Raw genomic sequence first — 18,501 nt, forward strand, 5'->3', positions numbered from 1 at the left:
GGTTTTGACTGGCAACAACGCTCACCTGCTAAATCCAACAGAACACCACTGGGACATTATGTTTCACTCCATCTGACTGTGCAGGAGCTCAGTGTTGGGTATGGTAAATGGTCTGTTTCATATTTAGTGCTTTTAGACTCTTCCTGGTTGTTGATGAGACTTTGCAGAAAGCAGCTTCACCTCTGATCACACACACACACACACACACACACACACACACACACACACACACACACACACACACACACACACACTCAACTCCACTCACTCACCTGGAGGATCAACACTCAGGCTAATGATGCTGATGTGGTTATTGCTCTGGGGATTTAGCAGGTGAACTAAATCATGTGTAACATGTGAATTTCCTGAGTGTGGCATTAATAAAGTCTGTGTCTATGTCAAAGCTGACGTTTAAATTCCTTTTTAAATTTACCAACATTTCTGATTTGCGGTTAAGACTGTGACATGTTTTCACCATTTGAAAGCCAGAAGAGTGATCACTCTTGAAGCCTGGTTGCTGCAGAATACTAGGACTACTAGTACTAGTTCTAGTACTACTGCTACTCCACAAAGCACATTGTTCAGGAATTTCACAAATTTGCTTACGTCTAATGTGTTGGCTTACAGGTAAACTTGTTTTGCAGATGGATAGGATGAAAACTTCCAGCATCACATAATGTTTTCCGATCAGTAGGTTTGGAGTAAAAAAGAACTGGACATATATTTGTCTTCTTTGGGCTACTTTTATGTCAAGAAAGTTAACTTATTTAGAACTGTGATCAAGGATAACACATAAACCCTTGCAAATGTGATGGTAAAAGAGTCTAACATCTAGGTGTTACATGGTGTTGCAGGTGATAAAGATCCATAAACTACTTCCATTTGTTTAGAGGTGATTGCCAGTTTTGTTGGGATTTTTAGAGATACAGAGATCCTGTTCTGCTTTACTTTAAAAAAAAAGGATTTTCAGAGCTGTTGATATATTAATCAGTGTTCATAGAAACATGGATCAACCCTGTTTTGACAGTGAGAGTGTTACATTGTGACAGTTTCCATAAAAGTCTGCAAATTCTCTGAACAGGTAGCCATGAAGCAGCCATTTTTTTAAAAGATTAATTAAACTTAATATTATTTGTATGGCCATATCACAACAACAGCATAGCCTTAAACCAGGTTTGGAGTAAAGAGAACTGGACATATAGTTTCTTTTTTGGGTTACTTTGAAGTGAAGAAAGTTAACTTGTTTAGAACTGTGATCAAGGATAACACGTAAAACGTTGAACGTTTCAATATAAAAAGTGTACAAACTCCAGAAAAGTGGCAACTGAGGTGGCAAAATTGCAGGCAATTTTCACTTAAGTAGAAGTACAGCTGCTAGTGTCAAAAACACTCGAGTAAAAGCTTGATAAAGTATCGGGTCAGAAATGTGCTCAAATTGAGGAAGTCAAAGTAGTAACCTAACTGAAACTTGTGCTATAATAAAAAAATAAAATAATATTAGTAGATAGGACTACAAACTTAGTCTGGTGGTAAAAGGCACAAAGGCCTCAGGGGGACATTTGGCAGCCAGGGTTAGAGCTCAGACACCTGGAGCCTGGGGGTTGGGGCTAACAACACTGACTGGTAAAAGAATCTAACATCCAAGTGTTACATGGTGTTGCAGGTGACAAAAAGCCATAAACCACTGTTTAGAGGTTGTTGTGGAAGTTTTCCGTTTAATAAAGCCTGCAGACAAGCGATGAGCGGTAGCTAACATTCTTTAATCAAGACAAAGAACAGAAATCAAGCTTGGTGAGGGACTGGCATCGCTGGGGCAGAGGGTGAGCAGAGTCTCTCACTGAGCCTAGCATGGCTCTCAGTTTTGTCTTTCCCGCAAAGAAAGTTTCACACTGCCTTGCTATCTTTTACAGTGGAGAAAAGACAAAAAGACTCTTCCTGTGGAGTTGTCTGCTTCCCCCCAACTTCCTTACCAGACCCCACTATCTGTTAAACTGTTTAAATGGAGTGTGAGGCAGACATGCTAAAACAGTGACCTAAAAGCATTACCAATAAACAATGGGATCAATACATAAATGAAAGAAATGCAGCTGATAAAAAAGCCATAAACTACTTTCATTTGTTTAGTGGTGATTGCCAGTTTAGTTGGGGTTTTTTTTGAGACACAGAGAGTGAGAGATCCTGTCCTACATTACTTTAAAAAAGAAGATATTTTCAGAGCTGTTGATATATGAAGCTCTGAGCATTGAGTGTTGCATTGTGAGAGTTTCAGTAAAAAGCCTGCAAATTATTGCATTTATACTGGAGAGCAAAGAAAAATTAAATTCTACTTGTACTATGGAAAATCAGTTTCATAAAAGCTACATAAACAGAGCTGAAGAAGACTGCGTTTGTAAAACTAGCGGTAACGTGTGAGAATTATAAGTTATAAGACTGTTTCTGCTATCGATATAATTTGTGTTGTTAATCCTGAATGATTCACGGTGACAACATCATAAGAACAAGGTCATTTTACTCCACACACACACATTTGGAAAATCACATAGTTTGACCATAAAAATTCCCAGAATAATTAGTATTTGAGATTGCTGAAGCAACATCACTAAAGAAAAATATCCTTGCATGTCACTTTCGTTTAAAAATATAAAAAATGTGAAGTTTTTTTTTTGTAAAACATAAAAACAACAAAACTTAAGACCTTAAGAATCTCCTTATGAATTTTGTGAATATCTAGATCATTGGTGTTTGGATTTGAGGGTCAACAGGGCGAACACTGAGGCTGGGTATTAGAAATACAACATGGCAACATGAGACATGTTAACTCTGAGAACACTAACATCTAGATTAAGGTGTGAGAGGTAAATACATAACAGAAGCTAAAAAGGAGTTGCTTGTCTCTAGATTAGTTAAAATAAATTGAAAATAAACTGATTTGAACACGTTTGATGCATTATACAAAAAAAGGTTCATGATATAGTTCACATGATCTAAGCAAGAGTGACTCGGAATCTCAAATGTTAAAGTACACTTACTGATTGTACTTTTACTACATGAGCTAATGTAGATGCTCTAAAAGCACGCTGGCTGAAAAAGAACCACACGTTTGGAGAAACTGTGCTGTAACTTCTCATACTGTGAAGTTTTCTGACAAAAGTGAATTGAAAACTTATGCTGTACAGTTTACTAAGGGGTCCTTTGCTGGGCCATGTGCAATTACACAAAAGAACAAGTTAAATTTCACCATAACACTGACTGGAGAAAAGCCAAATTGGGATTCTAATTGACATTACAACTGAAATCAGTGCTGTGATAGTTAGTTTAAGATCACAACCTGATTTAAAACACAGTCTAACATCAACATTCTTGCCCCTGAAAATAGGTCAGGGTGGCCGAAAAATGTACTTTAAAAATGAGATTTTCTTTTTGTTTCATTGGAACAGTAAAGTACCATTACAAAGAAATGAGTACACCTTTGTAGATATCACTGATATGGAGTTTTTCATGTTTTACATACAGACTTTCTCATTTAAACCATGGTGACTTAAAAGTTTAGCAGCAAGACACTTGTTTCCTTTGTTCCATCAAACATTTCTTTCAGCCATCTGTGTTTATCAGAGCGATATGTGACTAATTTTTTATTGAATCACCAGAAAGTACACAAATACAAGATTAAATATTTTATTTATTTATCAAAGATACATAATTACACATTGATACAATGAATAAGGTGTCTATAAAAATTACACATGGTGTAAGAAAAACATTATAACATACAAATAAGTGTTTTAAGATAATCTGACATACTTTAAAAGCATAAGAATAAAAGTTTTTTTTTTTTAAAAAATCATGTTCTTTGATGATCACATTACATGTATCACATTTTTTAAAGCATAACGTAGGGTGTTCACAAAAACAGTTTTATGATTACTTTTTCCACAGTGCTTGTATGCCTCTTGCAAAACTATGTACTTATCACCATATGACATAATAACTCACGATTATGCAAGACCAGCCATGAAATGTCCGTCGCTTCATTACAATCATTTGTCCCCGCTGCTGCCCTCAGACCCAGTCTGTGGGGTAAAATTGCTTTTTTGGTGGTTCATAAAAAATATCTCAAAAAGCGATGTTAGTGAGGGGACCAGAAACACTGGGTTGCAGAGCAGTTGGTAAGGACTTGTATATTTCTGGAGAGTCTGCAAAAGCTGTCTTGCTCGTGCTCCTGATTGGATATGTGGAGCCCGGCTCTGATATCTCACTGGTGGCAGCTAAAGGTAGGCATGCCTTGGAGGCGGAGTTGGTCTCGGGCGCAATCTTTCAAACGAGCCTCAAGGCATTTCAGGCAACCTCAGGCCGGAAACAACATCCGGTCACTCGCGGTCAAAATCCACGCAGAGCTGGTGTTTCGCAGGGATCAGGTTAACACATCTGGGTCTAAAAATATAAAGAAAAACAAAAAGAGTTTTAAAACACGCAAACTAGCAAAATATCAAAGGAGCATAACATAACAATAACAAGATGATATGAGATACCCGATGAGGCCATGATAGGTGATGTAGACATGTAATGTATAAACTTTTACGGGAGTTAAAAGTGGAGCTTATATATATTTTAAAGTGTATTGTACGTGGGATAGGCTCCAGCGCACCGCGCGAGCCTGAGAAAAGGATAAGTGGAGGCGAATGGATGGATGGATGGTGTATTGTACCTGTTACAAACCATTGTGATATTTATTTATTTTTTTAAATGAAAGGATTGACAGAATGGTAAAAAGGAAAATGCAAAAATGTAGTTAGAGAGGAAGATTAACACTTACCGAATGATATGCGGATAAGGAAAGAGACGCAAGTTGCTGTTGAAATCGGCCGCTCCCTATGCGAACTCGCAAGCAGTCTGAGCGGTTCCAGTTGTTGATATGGCTGAAGGCAGGGGTCTTCTGGGAGCTCGGGGGTAGTCTTAACCTGAGCGGGAGATCATAAAAATCGGACCTGGAGCGGATTGGCTAACCGGGGTGCGAAGGGAGCGGTGCAATAGTTATGTGATTGGCAGCGGGGCGAAGTAAGGGGGGGAGTTGGTCTCCGGCGCAAATTTCGAACGAGGTAAGCAGCGGGGAGCGAACAAGCAGGAAAAAATTGTGCTCTGCAAGAAGTTGTGGATCGGAGATTAAGAGCGAGGTAGAACTTAGAGTGTGCGTTGAATTTTAGAGGTTGCTAGTAAGAGGGAAGTTTTTGAAGAAAAAAGACTAAGGATTTTCCCTGTTATCGAATATAAGGTTTTGGGAATAGAGGGGTAGCTAACAAGTTATTCTAGGGATTTGGAGAAATCGCGGAGAAATTTTTTTTTAAAGGAGTTTTGGCTTTGTTTGGCTGAGCATGAAGGGAGCCGCGGGGCGCTGAATTTGAGAAAAAAGACTAAGGATTTTTTCAGGATTTCCCCTGTTATCGAATATAAGGTTTTGGGAATAGAGGGGGTACCCTAACAAGTTATTGTAGGGTTTTGGAGAAAACGCGGAGGGTTTTTTAAGGAGTTTTCCCTGCTTATGTTTCTAAGGAGGGTTAGGGTTAGGGGATCGCGAGTTTTTTCTGAGTATCAAATCAAATCACTTTTATTGTCACATCAGTATGAGTTTTATTCTAAATCTACAAATGCATATAAATCGAAATAAAGTTTTCCCCCAAGGCATGCAGCATGTGTTTGTGGCCATACTGAACGTTACAAAAGCACAAGTTTAACTAAACAATTTTAATATGGTTTAATACATTTTTAAACACATGAGCACGGAGCCCGAGCGAGAGAGCACGGTCCGGAGACACGGGCGCGCCCCCGCACGCCCAGACACACAGCCTCGGGCTGTGCCACCAGATGGCGTTTTTTGAGCATAAAAAAATAAAAAAAATTTAATTGCTTAAAGAAATAAAAGAATGCTATATTGATATATAAGAAACTTTCTAAATAATCAATTATATTTTTATGAATATCATATTTTTATGAATATCATATTTTTATGAATATCATATTTTTATTACTTCCTTAATTACTTCCTACTTCCGGAGCTCCGGAATTACTTCCGGAGCTCATGAATAATTAATGACCTGTCAGTTTGACGAAAGGGGTATAATATCACTCTCTCCTAATACATCATTCAAATTTAGCTGGCTCACTTGTTACAGATTATTATTTTTCCTCTTTTTCTCCCCCAAATGGTTATGTAATCCATCCCGCTTCCTCTATCTCTCCGTACCCCTTTTTTCTCTCCCTTGCTCTCTCTCTCCCTGCCTCTCTCTACAAGAGTGGAACAAATGGAGATCAGTCGGACTAATGCTGAGTTAGGCCCCGTGTTGCTCTCACAAAGCTATAGCATTACCCCTCTCATTTAACCAGCACTCTGAACTACACACACACACACACACACACACACACACAAACTTGACAGGCTACACTTTATCAAAATTTCTTTCTTTCTCAACACAAAGCGTAGACATCCGCACAATGTTCATGTGCACACATGTCCAGAGCTTTTCATGCATTCTTTTCAAGCATAAGCGACATTTCAGCTTCAGAATAACATCGCCCACAGAGAATCCAGCGCTCGGGTCAGCTTAGGTACTCTTTAACAAATGGCCCTCAGAGTAATTGTGTTAAAAGTCTGTCTGCTGTTTGTCAGCTTTCAGTAAGTCTTGGATCATGTTTTTACAAAACACAAAAACTTGCTCCTTATTTTATATGTTTATTATGGTGTCTGGTAGTATCTTGGTTTGAAAAGCTCAGGAAATAAATATTTTAAGCTCTCGCGAACAAAAAAAAAAGATCCAGATATTAAATATAATCTCACGCCAGGCATTGGTTTGTGTACAGGATTTGCTAAAGAGATCAGTTTTCTGCTGCCTTTTGTAGGTTTTTTTTAAATATGAAGTGACTATACTTCAGGCGAGAGCTCTTATGTAAGCATCAAGTAACACTTGTACTGACTGCCTAGCTTCTTAAGGCACCAGTCTAATTGTAAGATGTGCTAATATTGGCTACCAAACAGCAGGCTTAAAACTACATTTCTATCATCCTTAGGATCCATTTTTGTGCAACTTAGAACAAGATAAATTTGCACCAACCTGTAGCTCAAAGCGCCCAACTGTGCATAACTTAAATCTCGAATACAATTTAAACGAATGAGTTATATAAAATTTCATCACCCATTCAGCTGTCAGAAAGAGGTACATTAGCTTTAGAGACCACAGCCATGTTTTGTACTAGGCTGTCAAAATAGTATATTTCTGCTTCAAACGTGTGTATTTTAAGATGAGGTCTCTGTGGACTGAATCACTTTTCGAGCTACTAAATAAAACTGAGTTTTGGGCATTTCCATTTTGGCTTCATTTTTTCTGTCTTTAAGGTTGCTGCTTGTTACAGAGCTATTTCCCAGTCCTTTTTTCTCTCTCGGACATGGTTTACTCCTCAGCTGGCACACTTGTTTCACATCAACTACAACACCAACCTACAGTATATAAACACCGTAGCTTTTATGCCCATTCTTTGCCAGATTGTCCATCAACTATTGTGGTAGACAAACCAGGCTCCCCGAGCATTTTCTCTAGCTCTTGTATTTTTGACCTGCCTCTGTTGACCACATTTTCCTCTCTCTGTGCTTCAGACCTCCTTCGTGTGCCAGCTAGACTTTGTGAGACCCTGCCTGCCTGCTTTTTTTTGCCTACCAGCCCACTCACCAATTCCAGCGTCTCACTCTGACCTGACATACCATCTAGTCCACGTCTCCAGATTCTCTTTGTGTTTTGTTTTCCATGCTGCATTAGAGTTCACTAATTCTTTATTAAACCATAACATTACACCACTTTAGTTATTTGCAGCACCACACCTAATTTTTGCATAGACCCGGATCTCAGATGGTAATTTTGTTGAGAATAATGTCAACATAACCAGCAGAAACTATGACAATAACAGGATTTATCCTTATCATCGCCTCCTGCACTGCTTGTCTTGGTTTAAGCATAAAAACTTGTTCTTTTCTAATAAACACAGGGGGAGGCACCGTCACACGGATAAAAACGTACATTCTCTCACACAGATTACAGCACAAGAAAGCATTAGTGGGAGTCTTGTACTTCAATCAGCCAATTAACCTGGAGCAGAGCAGAACAAAACATTTGGCATTTGCCAATAGGGCAGCAACCTTCCAGTGATAATTACTCTTTGAGGGAGCAAACATACACACACATACACACACAAACAACAACACACACACACACACACACATGCAATGCCCCCCACACACACATGCCACTATCGCCACTAGTGACGATAGTGGCTGCACTTTCAGCGTAATCAATTATTAATCCTTGTCCACGTATGAACAATCCCAAATTCATGTAAACACACACAAATATAGAAATGGAGACATTCACGCGACAACAGAATGACTGTTGTTAAAAGTTGACAACAGAGCGCAGACGATATGAATGGTGTGCGTCTGAGCGACGCCTCAGGGCACCAGAATACTTCATGAAATAGATGGCCTACACACATTCTTCAATAAAGGCAGGGTAACAAACACACACACACACACACAGTCGAGCACATGAATGAGCCCAACATCATGTGTACAATTGAGACATTTTTCCTGGAGAGAGAGAGCGCCTTGGTTTTGAAATGTCAAGATAAAATGCTGTGACAGTGGTGGAAGAAAACATCAGAGAATGTTTGAAAGAGAGAGAAAAGAGAGAAAGACAGGGCGTCCTGCAAAAGCCCATGTATATTTGATTGAGAAAGGAAATGCAGGGAGATGAAAAAGGAAAATGAGGAAAAGGGAAAAAAGATGATGGAGAGTTACAGTAAATTGGCAAGGCTGCTTCTGAAAGCACGCTCTAGGGGAGAGAGAGGGAGAAAAATAGGGTGAAAGACAGAATAACACACAAAAGGACTCAGAGAAGTGCAGTAGCAAGAATGGATTGTTAGCTGGTAAACGACTGTCACTCTCTTTAGGGAGATAAACAGATCTGACACCTCCGCATTCTTCCTCTCTCTTCATGTCCCTTCTTTTCTCTCACTCGACATGGCCTGACAACCCTTCAAAAAAAAAAATCCCTTCCTGACTCTCTCTCTCCTGTTTTTGTTCCCTGCTGTTCTGTACCATCTCTCACTCCTCCACTGAGCTTTTTTCCCCGACTCTTTTTTTCTCAGATATGTGCGACAAACTCACCCTTCCGGCAAAAGAGGCGGCATATACGAAGAAGAAAGGGTGGAACAACATGAATAAAGACCCCATTTTTCACACGCGCCTTTTCTTTTCCTCACTTGCCAGCGCCTTGTGACGAGATTAGATGAGGAAGGAAGGGGGAAATAAAAATCAAATGAAAGAGATTTCTTTCCCGACATGTAGAAGAGGTACAAAGGGAAAGAGAATAGAGGGGAGAAGAGGAGAGGAGATGGAGAGTGTAAACGACACAAAGAGGAGGATCAGAGAGAAGGTACGCATGGAGACTCAGAAAAGAGAGATAAAGAACAGAAGACTTAAAGGACGACATGCGTTGATGGATCAGTTGTCACTTGGAATTTGTGGGGTGAACATGCATGTGCACCTTGGTACATACATGCTGTTCACAAAAAATATAGACCATAAACATAAAGCTTTGACAGTTTTCACAACTAATCAGCATCAGCACCTTTAGCGCAAAGGATCAGTGTTATGACTGTCGATGACTGGGACAAGCATATGAACATCAATAAGAGGAATAAAGAGGCACTTGTTCTACCAGGAGAAATGAAAGGCAACATGGGACAACAGGGAAGGATAGGCGATATAGAAACAGCTGGTTGAAAAGATGGAACAGCACCAATCATTCGAATAAATGAGAAGGCAAGGGAAGATGGAACAAAGAGGTCTGAATGCATTAGAGCGGTTCGGTTTCTGTGTTTTTTCTCTGTGATGAAGGAAGTTGTTCTGCTGTGATAGTGAGGCCTCTGGAGGAAAGATGGAAAAATCTAAACAATGTGAAAATTAGGCCATGCAAACACTCACACACAGACGCACGAGTACAAGCACATGCACATGTGCTCTTTCACTCTGTGCAACACATGTTACCCACTCAAAAGGGGATTGCAAGAAGCACAAAGCAAGCCTCCACTTGTCTCCATGTGTCTGCACTCCCCACAAATAGCCTCACAAACATATGCACATACGCACACACACACTCTCATTCTGGCTGTTTATGTACGCAGTGGCAGGAATAAATAAAAGGCAAGCATCTAACAAATAAAATGAATTTTTAATCATTGGAGGCATTTGAATTAGCTGTGTCATTAAATAAACAGAAACAAGGCACTGTTTGAAATATTCATGTTGGGTCCTGAATATATTAGACTGCTGGGAGGTGTGCTCCCCACGGGCCCCATTTAGATTTGGGACAAGCCCTAGGGCACAATGATATATTTTTTATATATACACACACAGTATACATACAGTTATAATGGGGAAAGGGTTAGGGTAGAAGTCAGGCAAGAATGAGAAAATAAAAAAAAGAAGCAAAAACTAGTTCTGATAAACTCAGAGGCCTTTTTATGGATTTTTGGGAGAGTGGGTGGTTAACAGGAAGATGAAGGGAAAGCGTAGAAGAAGCCTGAAGAAACTAGAAGAATGACAGAGTGGATAGTGAGGAATTTAAACAGGAAAAGAAACCAGGGGAGGGAAAAAGGGGATTCAAAGATGACAAGAAACAAAGTTAGTTGAAAGGGAGGGGGATGCACAGATGAGGGACAGAGTAAAGCAGAACATGACGATGAGCGGCAAAAAAAAAATAATCAAAGTAACAGGTATAAGGGGTAAAAATGAGAAGACAGACAGCCCGAGAAAGAGGGAATTCATAGTGAGATCAAAGGAAGTATGGAAAACAGATAGAAAACAGAGGTGGGAATGCTGCGTTGCAGATTAATCTGTGGAGAATAGTAAAGGATTTACATGTAGCATCCCATGTTATGAAGGCAAGCTGTGTGTCAGCAGGAAAAGGTAGATAACAGAGAAAATAGAGAGATTATAATGTGAGGAGAGGAGCAAAAGAGAGAGAGACAGAAGTATCAGTGAAATAAAAAGTGAAGGTAGACAGAGAGTGAGTGATAGATGCTAGTGAGATCAACCAGATACACCATGGCAATAACAGAGAAGGAGCAAAATATATTAATCTCCTGTATTTCTTACAGCATGTGACAGACAGTAGTGAGGAAGAGTATAGAGAGAAGGAAGGAGGGAGAAGCCACTGGAAAGGAAAAATAAAATGATTCGGAAAAAGGGGGAGCATGGGCGATTGCATAATGACTTTAATGAAAGCGCTCTATCCCCAGCGGACACTTTAGATATGACTACTGGGAACAGACGACGAAAAGAAGAAAAAAAGATGGCGACATCAGGAAGGGTAGGAAGAGGACATGAGGATGATTACAGTTGTGGTAATTCTACTAAATGAACTGTTTTTATATATTTGGTTAACAGTATAAACCATAATCACCTATTTACGCTCACTTTTATGACATCAGATTCATTTCATCTCTAATCTACGTTCATCAGTTTTCATCATCAGTGGGATACCATCGCAGACTTTGCTGGGGAGTGGATGACCTGCTCTACCTGCCCGCAAAGTAAGGAAGAAGAAAGAAAGAAAGTGTTGTGAAAATCAGGGAAAAATCGGATTCTTTTATGGAATGCAAAACGGAGTGTGTCCTTGTGTGTGTGTGTGTGTGTGTGTGTGTGTGTGTGTGTGTGTGTGTGTGTGTGTGTGTGTGTGTGACTGGTGAATACAACAATTTTAATACGATGAAAGCTCCAGGGGGTTTGGCACTACGTCTTACAAATAAATCTTCCATCGCTTCAGGCATTTATGGGAGCGTATAGAGTATTTTATTTTGCCTCTGCTTTCATATCCAAAAAGAAAAAAAAACCTTTGTGTTCCTGTATGTATTTCTATGAGTGCATTTTAGTGTTGGAGTGGTGCACAAAAACATCTTGTCATCTTATTTTTAAATATACGACAGCCTGTCCGCTGATTGTTCCCTCACCCACAACTCATTCATAACCATTTTTAGCATCACTTGGCTTCAGCTAAAGCCATGCTAGACACATACTAAGCACTTAATGCAACTTTGTTGAGCTAATAACGACCTCTTACATAAAATTTCATTGTAAAACTAAAGTTAGTATTTTCTGTATTCTTTGTCAAATCTTGGTATCGATATTACTCACAAAGCAAAATAACCAGTGAGCCTGCTGAGCCACTAATCTTGAGCAAAAGGTAAGAGCGGGCTATAGAAATCTGGAAAGATGACTGGTTTCTGGCACTGCAATGCAAGGTTTTTGTGTGATTCTTACTCTGAATCTGAATAAGTACGCAGGACCACTGTGTGCGGTAAGACCATCTCTTTTACTTCCTGTATTACCATCTACCGGCATGCATTGCCAGTGCGTAACACGTAATTACACAATCAAACAGTGAACACATACTGCCCATACAACAAATGTACCAGAGACAATTATGAATACACCACATCTCCCCTTTTAAACAAAAACAGAATATTCCTTTTCTCAGGACAGAACTTCTCTTTTTCAAAGCCATACAAGAACATCTGGCAAACAATCTGCATTACATTTTTAACCTTTTGTTTTTGTTTTCTTGTTCTTTTCTTTTCTTAACAACTCTTTTTAGCTTTATTTCACTGTGCTCTACAAAACCCTTATAACACAGTTACATAACAACAACCTTTTTTTTCTCTTGCAGATCTAACTTTTTAGGTTTAACTATTGGCCTCCCTGACTTGGTTCTGACCACATCAGTGTTAACAGGTGTAGCAGGGATCACACTGGGTGTTTGAGGCTTCTGCAACACAGGCACATTAGCAGGTTCATGCACAGGTGAACTTAAAGGAATCAAATGCACACGATTACGCCTCACAGTCCCTTGTGGTAACTCCACTGTGTATGATCGGGGTGTAGAGTGATTTTGGATAACAGTGCCTGTAGTTTTGACATCAGTCACCCAAACTTGCTCTCCTGGGGACAGGCTGCATAAAGGTTTTGCGCGGTGGCGCCTGTTGAAGTTTGCCATGTCCATCATCCTCTTCTCCCTTTCCTTTCGAGCGAGCAGTGCGTTGTCCGGCAGTGTGGGCTCCAGCTGCGATGGAAGCATCGGCAGTGTGGTTCGCAGACGTCTGCCCATTAAAAGCTCTGCAGGGCTGTATCCGGACTGCAGTGGTGTAGCTCTATAGGCAAGAAGAGCTAGATAAGGATCAGCTGCTTTTTTCAGAAGATTTTTTACAGTCTGCACAGCACGTTCTGCTTCTCCATTACTTTGCGGAAACTTGGGACTGCTTGTGATGTGTTTGAAGCCGTATGCTGCTGCAAAGTCTGTAAAGATTTGACCTGAATACTGTGGTCCATTATCAGACATGAGGACCTCTGGGATGCCGTGACGGGCAAAGAAAGATTTCAGGTGAGTAATGACATCGTTTGATTTTGTCCTGTTTAACAAAGCAATCTCAACAAATCTAGAGTGATAGTCAACAGCGAGAAGGTAAGTTTTCCCTCCCAGCTCGAAAAGATCTGTACCCACTCTCTGCCATGGGCGGGCAGGGTATTCTGTTGGCATGAGTGGCTCACTGTTATTGTGTCTTTCTTGAATACACGTTTTGCACTTGAGCACCATCTCAGAGATTTGTTGACTCAGCCCGGGCCACCACACTGTTTGGCGTGCACGAGCTTTACATTTTACAACACCTTGATGTCCTTCGTGTAGTTTTTCCAGCACCTCGTTTCTCATTGCTGAAGGAATGACAAGCCGTGTGTCTTTTAACAAAAGGCCGTCTTCAACAGTGAGCGTGGCTCGGTCAGGCCAGTAATTTCGCAGTAAAGGCTCTTGTTTTGCATGTTCTGGCCAGCCTTCGGTGCACATGTCCATGACGCGAGCACACACACTGTCGCTTTTCAGTTGTTCCTTCAGTGTTTGCATATATGATGAACTGACAGGCATGTTTGCTACAATACTGTCGACATATATGTCTGTGCTTTCCATTAGCTCTTTGTCTGACAGGTTCATTGGTTTTTTCAGAGGTGAGCGGGACAAAGTATCTGCTGTCCAGAGCGATTTCCCTGGGGCGTACTGCACAGTGTACGAGTAACGCATGAGTCTCATTCTGAATCGCTGGATCCTGGGTGGCAAGAGATCCAGAGCTTGTCCTCCCAGTAAGGAAACGAGAGGTTTGTGGTCCGTTTCAAGACAAAAATGTTTACCAATCAGGAAATCACGAAAACGCTCACATGCCCATGTAGATGCCAGTGCCTCTTTTTCCACTTGTGCGTATCGTTGTTCTGTAGGAGAAAGGGACCTCGATGCATACGCCACTGGTCGCCATCCTTCTTCCCACAGCTGCAAAAGAACACCTCCGAGACCATAGGATGAAGCATCTGCTGATACTTTAATGTCTCTGTTGGGGTCATACATTGCGAGCACTGGGGGTGAGGTCAGGGCATCTCGTAATGTTTTGAAAGCTCTCACTTGGTCAGTTCCCCAATACCATGCGTTCTTTTTGGAAAGAAGATCTCGCAGGGCTTTGTCTTTTTCAGCTAAATGGGGGATGAACTTGCCCACTTGATTCACCATGCCCAGAAAACTGCGCAACTCTGACACATTAGTTGGCTCTGTCATTTCTGTAATTGCCTCCGTTTTCTTCGGGTCAGGACTGATTCCTGTATCCGCTATGATGTGACCCAAGAAAGCAACCTTGCTCTGGGAGAGCTCGCATTTTTCAACATTCAGCGTTATGCCTGCTTTTTCCAGTCTTTGCAGTGTAGCATGGAGACGGGAATCGTGCTCCTGATGGTTACGTCCCCACACCAACACATCGTCAATGTGACACACCACTCCTTCGAGACCCTCGATGACCTCCGCCATCATGCGCTGAAAGTGTTCGGGCGCTGAGTTGATCCCAAACGGTAGGCGGTTAAAGTGGAACCGCCCAAAGGGTGTGATGAAGGTGGTGAGTTTGGCAGACTCATCGGACAGGGGAATCTGCCAGAAGCCCATGTTGGCATCCAGTTTGCTAAACACTTTGGCTCCTGCGAGCATTCCGAGACTTTGTTCAACCGATGGCAGCACATATTTTTCCCTGCACACATACTCATTTAGTCCGGTAAAGTCTACGCAAAGTCTTAGCCTAGGGCTGTTTTTCTTTGGAACAACAACCATGCCGGCACACCAATCCGTTGGTTCCTCAACTCGGGTAATGACACCAAGCTCTTCCATTCGTTGGAGTTCCTCTTTTACCCTTCCCATCAGAGGCAGAGGAAGCCTTCGCGGAGTTTTGAGTGAGTACGGCACAGCATTCGGTTTGAGTTTAATGTGATAGGCCCGCTGCACTTTCCCTAGACCATTGCAAAGTTTAGGGTAAGTAGTCTTCAGAGTATCCATTGAAACCGCGTCAACTCGCACCAGCAGGCCAAGAGCTGTAATGGCGGGCAGGCCTAGCAGTGGAGTGCTCAGGTTTCTTACAACATAGACCTTCTCTGTTGTCTGTTTCGCTCCGTAGTTGAGCTGTAGCTTTGTAAAACCTGCAACGTCCAGTGGTGTTTTTCCAGGGCCTAACAAAGGTTTTTCTGGCTGCTGGAGAACTGGTCTGTGTTCGTTAGCAAAAATCTTTGATAAGTCCGAGTCAGCTATTACAGTCACATCTGCTCCAGTATCCAGTTTGAAAGTGATTTTTGCATCTTTCACTTGTATGTTGGCTGTCCACGCCTGGCCGTCACTGGAAACTGAGCCTAGGAAGAAACCTTGCTCCTCTTCCTCCTCAATACTTTGCACTGTCTTGCTTTGTCTGCAGACTTGCTGGTAGTGACCTTTTTTTCCACATAAATGACATTTTGCATCATTTGCTGGGCACTCAGGTTTCGGATGTGGAGAGCCTCCGCACTTGTAGCATTTGTTACTTTGTCTCTTGCTATATTGCTGTTGTGTTTTGACAGTTTTATTTTTGAACATGTTGAACTTTGTTTTGTCGTGCTTTTGTATCACTCTGTCAACTGTTTTCGCATTTACATGCATTACATTTGTTTCACTTCTCAAAGCTGACTGTTGCTTTTTGATTTCTTCTGACTGCCTGGCCATATTTATAGCTTTATGCAAGTCCAAGTCTTTTTCCATCTGCATGCGCTCAGACAGCCTCGTGTCGGCCAAGCCCACTACTATTCTGTCTCTTATCAGCTCATCGTGGAGCGGTCCGTAGTTACAGTGCTCTGCTAATGCATGCAAGGCAGTCACGAATGCATCAACAGTCTCATTCGGCTCTTGTTTGCGCATATTAAAACGTGCGCGCTCATAAACAACATTTTTCCTGACAATGAAAAAGTTGTGGAAGCTATCTCTCACTTTAGCATAGTCCCGTTGGTCTACATCACTTAACTTTAGTCCTCTCAGGACGTCATCCGCTTCGTCTCCCATACAATATATGAGAGTGTTCACTTGATTTTCCTCCGAGCTCGCAGACAGATTACTTGCCTGACGGAATCTCTCGAAGCGACGGACCCATCTTGTCCATTCGTGTGGTTTGGAAAAATCAAAGGGCTCCGGTGGTTGGATGCTAAACGTAGCGCTGGGAGTGCTAGCCGCGGTGCTAACTCCTGCCCTCGGACGATCGTCTACGTCGTCATTCGGCATTTTGTTTCCACCTTCCCCTTCTCCTCACACTCGGCAGATGTATGGAGTCTTACGAGTCACACAGCACTTCTGACACCATGTGTGATTCTTACTCTGAATCTGAATAAGTACGCGGGACCACTGTGTGCGGTAAGACCATCTCTTTTACTTCCTGTATTACCATCTACCGGCATGCATTGCCAGTGCGTAACACGTAATTACACAATCAAACAGTGAACACATACTGCCCATACAACAAATGTACCAGAGACAATTATGAATACACCACAGTTTTTTGATATTTCTTTGCAGCATTCAGCCTCAATCGCCATCAGCTTCTCTTTGCACACGCAGTACTACTTCTCAAGACTTGTTAACAGGCTCTGATTAGTAACTCTGTAGAGTTGCCCTCTGACAGAGCAACTCACCAAAATTAGAAAGACATATTTTCTCTCTTCTCCTGGTGGCAGACATCCTCGGGTTTACTGGGTTTATGTTGTGAAATGTCCATCTGTAAAATTTCTGCCTCAAACCCTTTATGGTGGAGGAGAATTGGATTTCATATGATGTTCACGTCATTGAAAAATGACATTTAAAAAATTCAGAAGGTAGAGCCATCTATTGATCAGTGGATCGGTGCTCCTCTTGGCCATGTTTTGACACTGTAGCTCAGTTGCTTCCAGTCGATGAGTTTCAGGCATTGCACGAATGCTCCGCCAATCGCGCCGTACATGGGTGGAAAAAAAACAAGAAATATCACAGGGTTCACCTGAGTGTAGAAAAAACACTTTATAATATCTAATTGTATCGATTCATTATTCACAGAACACTCTTTTTTTTTAAACGTAACTTTTACATTTTCAGTACTTCATCACAAAGCGTCCCTGTATTGAAGTGGAGAGCTGAAAATTCACTTTGTATGAAACCATTTTCACTTGCCAGAGACATCCTTGCTTCCAAGGTTTCGAGCTCAGACTGGTTCACACAAGGATAGCAGCACTGGAACACATTCACACTTGTGCTCAAACCCTTCTGCAACACAATAACTTTGTTTGAAATGGAGTGTCTGTCCCCCTCTCTGTCTCTTCTCCCTCCCTTTCCAGCACTGCTTGAGGGAATAAGACAGACCGAGGAAGACAGAAGAAGACTGGGGGTAAGACGGGGGTTAATTTAGTCCTTTAAACAGGGCAACCTATTGGATTACCGGTCCTACAGACCAGGCAGCCACTCTAAGAATTAAAAAGGACACACCTTAAAACAACATGAATTAGAGTCCCACCGTCTTACGAGCCAATCACTATGCAGATCATGGAGCCAAGTGTTCAGAGGGGCGCACAGAGAGGCCAAACTGGGTTTGCTTTGTTTTATCAGCCCCCTCCACCTTAAGCAAATACCAAGTGATTTGTTTTTTAAATGGATGGGATTGAGCCTCCCAAAAAGAACAAGGGAAGCACAAAAGAAGGTTGAAAGAACCCCCCACACCACCCCCAAAACACACACACATCACGACAAGATGAAAGGGGGGTGGACGGGACACTGGGAGTGATTGATTTTCATGCAGCTCTAAAGTGGATCCCTCTGGAGGCCTGGATAACGTGAGAGAGAGAGGGAGAGAGACAGAGAGAATAGAGGTAACTGAGAAAGAAAGAGTAAAAGAATGGCAGCGAACACGAACAAGACAGTTTGCCCTACTCAAGTTTCCAACAAGCCTTTTTTTTCCCTCTTTCACTCATTCAGCCTGCTTGCCTTTCATTTTTCTATTATTCCACTTTTGAATTACACACGGATATCTTCATTTTGACAGGAATCCAAATGAAATCTGAGCACA

General features: G+C 41.5%; 1 protein-coding gene and 1 long non-coding RNA gene across 2 annotated transcripts in view; both read right to left on the reverse strand.

The window, feature by feature from the left end:
• cadm4 (cell adhesion molecule 4) overlaps window positions 1–18,501 on the reverse strand; it is a 187,991-nt gene that overhangs the window by 121,686 nt on the left and 47,804 nt on the right. The gene's annotated exons all lie outside the window — the stretch shown is intronic.
• LOC146659401 (uncharacterized) lies at window positions 3,662–5,086 on the reverse strand. The gene is made up of 2 exons (XR_014913794.1): window positions 4,814–5,086; window positions 3,662–4,431 (listed from the first exon to the last, which is right to left on the reverse strand). It is a non-coding gene; the product is annotated as an uncharacterized LOC146659401 (long non-coding RNA).

This window comes from Rhamphochromis longiceps, linkage group LG11, assembly GCF_057381845.1.
Source record: "Rhamphochromis longiceps isolate RC_006_pf linkage group LG11, R_longiceps_female_GT1.1, whole genome shotgun sequence".
Taxonomy (NCBI): Eukaryota; Metazoa; Chordata; class Actinopteri; order Cichliformes; family Cichlidae; genus Rhamphochromis; species Rhamphochromis longiceps.